At 38.4% G+C, this 7,806-nt stretch overlaps 1 protein-coding gene across 1 annotated transcript in view; it reads right to left on the bottom strand.

The window, feature by feature from the left end:
• Positions 1–6,537, bottom strand: part of ARHGEF3 (Rho guanine nucleotide exchange factor 3) — a 298,913-nt gene extending 292,376 nt beyond the window's left edge. Inside the window, exon 1 of the mRNA XM_025211596.1 lies at positions 6,518–6,537. The gene's annotated coding sequence lies outside the window, so the exon portion shown is untranslated. The remainder of the gene's footprint in view (positions 1–6,517) is intronic.
• Between the last annotated feature and the right edge of the window lie 1,269 nt (positions 6,538–7,806).

The raw sequence follows: 7,806 nt of genomic DNA, 5'->3' as shown, positions 1-7,806 counted from the left end.
GAGAGGAGCTCACATGGAGCGGCATGCGTGACAGACAGCCCAAAGACGTGAAGCCCACACAATGTGTGGATGAGGGGCCTGCAGCCCACAGACACTAAAAAAGTTGGTCTAGAGCCAGGACTATGGAGTGCCATCCTTCTGCTGACTGTAGTTAGGCTATTTACTAAGGCATGTGGGGATAAAATGCTTAACCTTGGAATAACATGAATGTCACAATTAATCTCTACACACAGGAACACAGTGGTAAGAGGCCACAGGAAACCACATAAAACCGTAACACACTGAAGCCAGAACCACCACAGAACATGACCTGATGTGAGGTATGGTTCCGAGTTAATCTAATCCTTTGGTTTACCAGACACTTAGCTCTTCTTTAGTACCAGAAGCCAGATAAGGAGGAAGTTAACCAAATACATTACAAATCAGACTAGTTTAACATGTAAGCAAGTTGATAGGATACATGCAGTGCTGATGATAGTGTTGCACCTGTCCTGAAGACTGAAGCATTCTGACACCTCTGCAGCAACATAAACTAGTGATGCAGAAGGTAAAAACGTAGCATTTCTCCACTGACAAGCCTGGAGAATTGTTTAATTAATAGTTTCATTGTTTAAGAAAGTTGGGGGTTTTTTTTAATTATTTCATTTTGAGGGGAAAAACTGGAAGTTTTTTTGTTTGGTTTTTAATCATGGTCTCTGAGGGTGGAAGCTATTGTTAACTGTACTATTAAATGAAAGTGTAGAAGTAGCTCGAATGTTTCAATTTTCAGGGTACTTCCCGGTAATTAAAGACGCTGTTCATCAGGTCTCTGTTCACAGGAAGCCAGGCACAGGATGTGATCCTTTGGTTTACCTGTGACCAGAGAGACCTGTTGAAGAATGCCTTGCATTTGAAAACTTGTCTAACTTTATCCCAACTACATAGTTGGTCCATTAAAAGAGATCTCCTCAAGAAACCCTTGCCTGTCTCATATCTTCTGGACTATCACATGTACAACATCATTCTACACTACTCACTAATTTAAGCATATTAAACAGTCTTTACCTAATTTGCCTCAAAACAGGATTAGAAAAAATTCAATCTAATCTTCTGAATCCACAATGGTTTGAATTAAATGGAATGTTTAAAACATACAGGAGATTTACACAAGAATTAACTGAATCTTCACAACCCAGGACATTTATGTTGTAATAATTTATAAAGTTTAATAGCAATAAAAGATACAGTGATAATATTCAGTGGAGTTAAATATCTCACCTGTCATTTTGCAACACATTATTCTCTTTTCTCAACTGAGTGATCTAATTGGTTTGTCTTAATAATTCTAATTTTTTCAAACACTCCACCTTGCTATTAGAAGTTAGGCAAGCAAAATGGATTATGCTGTGTCATCAATACATACTGGTCCAACAATTGAAAGTTGGCAATTCTGACTCCTTTTCCACAAAATGTTATTAAAAGGTTATTAATGATACATCCTGGCTCCTAGTCTTGACATGATATTATAATATTTCAGCTGAAGTTTTAAAAGTACACAGGTGCAAAAACTAATACTGATTTTGCTTATATAATTCAGTTAATATACTTGATTCTCTCATGTACAAGCAGTACAACTAGTTTATTAAACTGGTGCTTTGTGTTTTGTCAGGTTTACACTATGCAGAAAAACAATATTCTTTCCAAAGATTATGAGAAGTATTTCTGTTCCCAATTCTAATGACTCATGCAGTTAATAACTGAGCTTAATTTAACTCTCTCCCTTTCAAAGCATAAAACTTCAAAACAAAGCATTTTACGTGTTTTTCAAAAGTATTATTTTAAGGGGGAAGCAGCAACACATATGTACCACAATGACTACTAGTCATTTCTGAAAGATATTTTAAGTTAAAAAGGTCTTTTCAAAGGTTTCGAAACATTAAAAAAAAACAACAAAAAAACATTATGGTACAATACTCCAGAAGGATGCATTACAGATGCTTCCAAACAAAATAAATTTACGTTTTCATGAAATACAACAGATTACTTCCAACATGTCACACTTAAGTAAAATATTTTGAAAATTTTTCAAAGCACAGACAACCCACCTCTGAACTGTTACAAAATGACCCATGTACAAGGAATTGCTGATGCAACACAAGCTGCAGAAAAATGCTTATTTTCTGTACCTTCATCCTTTTTTCTTTTTTAAATATTTTTCTCTCCTCCCAGAATATTTTTGATAAGCCTAAACTTTTTTAGCATTTAGGAGTTTAATCCTGTATACAATTGCGCACTGAGTCATGATTTTTTGGACAATCCACAAAAAATATCCTTAAAACATGATCGCTATTATTGTCTCAAACATCTTGTGCTGGGAAAAGAACAATATCGGTCAATATCTTTTCTCAAGTCTGTTAAAGTTATTTAACAGATTTGTATATAAAGAGTAAAGGAAGAGTATGTCACCTACCTTCCATCATTCACCTTAGAATATATTCCCATGAAGTGCAGTTTGAAGGATTGATGCTCAACATGACAACTGATTGGGTCAGGAGAATTTGTCCACTTCCTTAGACCAACACAGCTATAACCAACACTCCACTTCTATTAGACATCTATATAACAGGTGCAAAATGCTGATTTTTGACAGCCATTTGTTACTTTTGGTCTAAGGATGTAGGCAGACAAGGTTCTTTGGGTGAATCAGATATCTTTTATTAGACCAACTTAAATAGTTGGGGGAAAAATTTTTTGCAAGCTTTCGGGTTTAGAAACCCTTTGTCAGGCTAAGGAAGTCTCTGCAGTTGGTGTGTGCTCTTCCTGGATGGAATGAATAGTAAAGAAACCAGAGGCTGGGGTAGTGTGTGTGCAAGACAGGCAGTCAGAGACTTCCTCAGTCTCAGGTTTTTAAATCCAAAAGCTTGCTAAAAAAAATTTCCAACTATTTAAGTTGGTCTAATAAAAGATATCTGATTCAACCAAAGAACCTTGTCCACTTTAGAGTCAAATTTCATAAAAATCCTCCCTCCATTAGCTGTATGAGCTCTAAAGAAAACCACAGAAGTCTAGATATCACCCATCGAACTTCACAAGTTCACATAGGCTTAGAAACTTGCAGAATTTTTAGGACACAAAAGCTGTATCATACTATACAACAAGTAAAGTGGTACAATGAACCTAATAATGCACTTATGCTAGTACAGTAATCTTGTACAGAAAAAGGAATAAGCTATAACAGTATAAGATACATTTATAGTGGTAATATGGTGTCTATATTAAAGGTTTAACTACTATAATTATTTCTACAGAAACAAAAGCATTCACCTAAGCAAACCCATTATAACAGTATATATAATCAGAGTACTTAGAATAGTTAAGTAATTAGAGAGAAATAAAGCCTAGCCTATCTGTGCATGCACACACACAAGCGTGGACACAAACACAAGGGCAGATTCACAGAGGGTATGATGGTGCAGTCACAGCCTTCTTCACTGCTGGGTCACTACTGAGAGCTCCAGTCTCACTGCCAGACAAGTGAGCAGTGAGTTGCCAGCACTGCCACACCCACTTTTCGACATCCTCGATCCACTACTGTAGGGGTATCCAAAAATATGGCCTGTGGGCCAGATCTATCTTGCAGAGCTCTATCATCTGGCCCATGGTGCTGCCCCGGGGTCTGAATGGCCCCATGCATTAAATGCTGGGCTGGGGTTAAAGCATGCACCACCCAGGCACACAGGGCCCAAGCCAGACTGGTTTGTTTATCACCCAGTTAGTGTCACATTGTATAGCAAGTTGCGACTTTTGACTTTTTTTAGCATGTTGTTTCCTTGCATTTCTAAAGTCTCCTCTAATACTTCACTAACATTATTTTAAGATGGCATTAACCTTTTAAATGCTGTCAGATTGAATACTTTAGATTTTTTTCCATCTGGCAGATGGAACATAGGTCTGTTTCTGCGCACTCGGGGCCCACGCACACAGGGCCCAAGCCAGACTGCCCTATCTAGCCTACTGACTGGCTCTGCATTACTCATCTGGCCCACAGGGCCTAATGAGTTTGACACCCCTGCACTACTGGATATAGAAAAATATATATTTTAGTTGTTTTAGAAGGTGAGGGCTAGCTGCTGCTCCCAAGGGTGCAGCAACTATTATTATTTACTTACTAGGTCTGCATGATCCTGCAGAGATACAAGCAAGCTAAATTGCTCTTTGACCCTGAATGAAGCAGGGTGAAACTTGGAGTCATTTTGCTACACTTGATTTGCCACAGAATCATGCAGATAGATAGATGTAAGAGAGCTGAATCCTAACAGCTTGTCGGTTGCTCCAATTGTTACATCTGTCCATACCCACCAACCCACCATATAATTTGATCCACGCACTCTCTTTAGTCATCAATAGTCTGAATAGCCTTACACCTGTCAAGCACCTCAATTCTCTTTGCTTGATCCTCAGAGTTAAGCATCTGTAACTTAATCAGATGCAAATAAAAACACGGCTGTAAATTCCAATAACTGCTTACATTTTCTAGGAGACAAAGTAAGCCATTTAAGCATGCTCGTGCTGTAAATGGAAAACTACATGCTTTAGTTAAGCTCATGTGTCACATGTGTTATACATAGCAATTTATTCCATAATAGCTATTCTGGAGCTGTTTTTATCAAAACAGAAGTGTAGGAGTATCCATTCTTCACAGATTATTAGAGAATAGAGCTGTTTATCTGCACACTATTGCAATAATGCCATATTTTGTTATCAGTTCATGCTTTTAAGACTTCCACAGGATTTTAGCCACTGGCTTGCTACAGATTTCATGGGAGACATGCAATTAGAACTCCCAAGACAACCCTTAAAACTTAAGGGGCAAAAGTCAGCAGAGACGCATGGGTTCACAGAGCTTAACAGTCTTTCAGTTAAAATCTCTGTTATACTTGAGTTATTCAAATGAAAAGGGCCACAAGGAAGCAATTTCACAAGAGCCTTACTTCTTGTTTCTTTATCCTCTCACAACCTCAGGTACACAGGGTCTTTGTCACTGTCATTTATTCCAGTTTTGTACACAAGCATTCAGGCTTCTAAGCATCAGATAGGTGGACTGGATTCTCTCAGTCACTTTTTATGATATTTCAATACAGTCTCATAGGGAACATCATAATTATTCCACTGAAATAGATCTTGGTTAAAATATAAATAAATAAATAAATAAATAAATAGAGAGACCCAGAAAATTAAACATAAACTACTTGAAAATAATGTTGAAGGGACTGGCTTACACCTACAAAATCCTCTGACATCTTCCCATTAAAAAGATCCCTCTGCCATATTATAAAGGAAAAATGGCAATTCTTACTGAACTATTATTGAGAAAGAGCATGAGATTTAACCCAATGTAAGCTGCTTGCAGTCAAACTCTGCACACAGAAAACTTCAAAGAGATTCGTAGCAGGGGTGTAGGTTGTTTATCTACATTTTCACTGACTACCTGTCTTGTATGCAGACCAGCCCAGCAGCTGGCTTCTTTACTTTTCATTCCATCCAGGAAGAGCACACACCAACTGCTGAAACTTCCTTAGCCTGACGAAGGGTTTTTGAACCCAAAAGCTTGCTTAATAATTATTTTCCAACTATTTGGGTTGGTCTAATAAAAGAGATTTGTAGTGCATTTATTATAGCATTTGTACTTATTGAGCAGATGCTTTCACATGTAATACTCAAAATCATTATACACTTCTTTACTTATTAGAAACCTAAGACACTGGTATGAACCCGATGGCAAATTAAGTACTACTGAAAAGTTAAAGATTTAGAATAAGCAGCTATTAAAACATTTCCTTCACACCAATTATGACCAGGTACATGCTCAATACATGTAACACATAATCATTTAAGACCTTAAAAAGTCTTAGATGATGATGTGGCACGATAAATTAAATTAATTTGAATTCAGTGTCTTAAATTTAGATTTTTAAGGGTTTAATGTTACATCAGATACCACACACATATAAAACACACATCAGCCAATACAGTACTCAATCGCAGCAAGTGGTAACTTTGAAGTACAGACAACAATGCCACCCAGCAATGGAAGAAGCAACTCACAGCAAATAAATTAACCTCAATATTAATAATGCCTTCCAAAGAACATGCTAAAACTCCAGAATTCTTCTCATGTTGAATTAAAAATTGCTTCAGATTAGATACATTCATAAAGATTGCAACCCCAGAAAAGCAGATACAGAATACACTTGAAGTATATTGTTACCTTCATTTATTAGTCAGCTGCCAAATAAATTAACTATCAAAAATAAAGAGGATAGACAGAACTTTAAAGTTCAAGTGCAGACTCCAAGGTTCAAGCCCAGGTGTTCGAGCTGAGTGCATTACAATCAAAAATACCTACGAATAAAAACCTGGAGGCCTAGGGTTAGTTCTTATCTCCATATTTAGGCATCTGAAGCTGCCATTGACTTCAAATCACAAATGGCACAAACAAACAGATCGTAACTATGAGCCCTGTGTTTTCATAGCTTACTTGCTGAAAAGCAGGGCCGGGGAAACAATCTTCAGAGCAAACCCCTCCAGGTTTTATGCACAAGCTAAAGCTTCCAGCTTGGAATCCAGCCAGACCGACCAGCACAAAACCAAATCTCAGAGTGAACTGCAGACTCCAAAAACGGAACTGAGGTCTGAGTGCGTGTGGGAAGGGAGGCCAAAAGATTACAGTACACATGTTACCTTGGCACATCACAGGGCCTTGCTGTATTGTTGCTTTCAAACTCCTCTCAGAAAGAGAGAGAGAGATTCCTATGTAAAATTAGAGGCACAGTAAGCACCAAAGTAACAAACTAAAAAAAAATAAAAAAATGGAAGATATGTTTTTTTATATAGCTGCCTATGCAGTCGGGTCTTCCCTTCATATTACAAAAATTCTCTAAAGTTTTCTCTACATTTTCACACACTATGGCAAATCACTGCAGACTCTATCACACCTGACCCACCCATTTCCACCCACCACAGTCTCCTATGTGCATGTTACTTCCAGTTGTTTCATATTACAATTTATCTCATAGCTGGATAGCAGAAAGTGTTGATATCAGTCCTGATTTAGTGGCTAGAGCTATGCTAATTTAGACTGTGATTTTGTATCCAACTGCAGTGGGGGAGACCCAGGCATGGCATCTGTGCTCATCCTCAGCATTCAGGTCCTAAGGAACCAAATTCTGTACCATGGGGGCAGATCCATGTTGCACCCCACTCTGATTCCAGCAGCAGCAACATTTCTAGTCGAGCAGCACTGAGGGACTCAATTGACTTTATGGCTCATTATAATCTACCTGATCCCTTCTAAACATTTCACTCCACAGGTGTTACCGACCCTCTCTGCTTCTGAATGGTCTCTATGTCCCAGCCGCCAGCCAGCCTTTGTTCTGCACTGCGACTGTCAGCTGCTCCTGGTAAGGATGCTCCTGCTTCACAGCCTCCCAGGTTGTCTTTACCTCATTCCAATAGAAATTATATCTCTTTTTGCTTCCACCCTAAACAGAATAGTCCAGCCCTAGGCCCTGAGCATGGTAGTTTCTACCTGGAGAAATATACTGTATTTACTCGACTCTGAGACAGCCCTGCATTTAACTTACCACTCCCCCCATTCCATTAGACTCTATAGATAGAAAATGTATGAGTTTGTCATAATTGTTTTGTTATCAGAGGGTCATCTTCAATTCATCCTCCCAACTGCTACAGAAGAGAAAGCAGCGGCTGGGAGAGGGGAGGATCAGGTAGCCCCCCTTGGCCTTTGCCCCCCTCACGGTCAAGGCTGCT

The sequence above is a fragment of the Alligator sinensis genome, unplaced genomic scaffold, assembly GCF_000455745.1.
Source record: "Alligator sinensis unplaced genomic scaffold, ASM45574v1 scaffold1308_1, whole genome shotgun sequence".
NCBI classification, from domain to species: domain Eukaryota; kingdom Metazoa; phylum Chordata; order Crocodylia; family Alligatoridae; genus Alligator; species Alligator sinensis.
The sequence above is the reverse complement of the archived record's forward strand: the minus strand, read 5'-3'. Positions and strand labels throughout refer to the sequence as shown.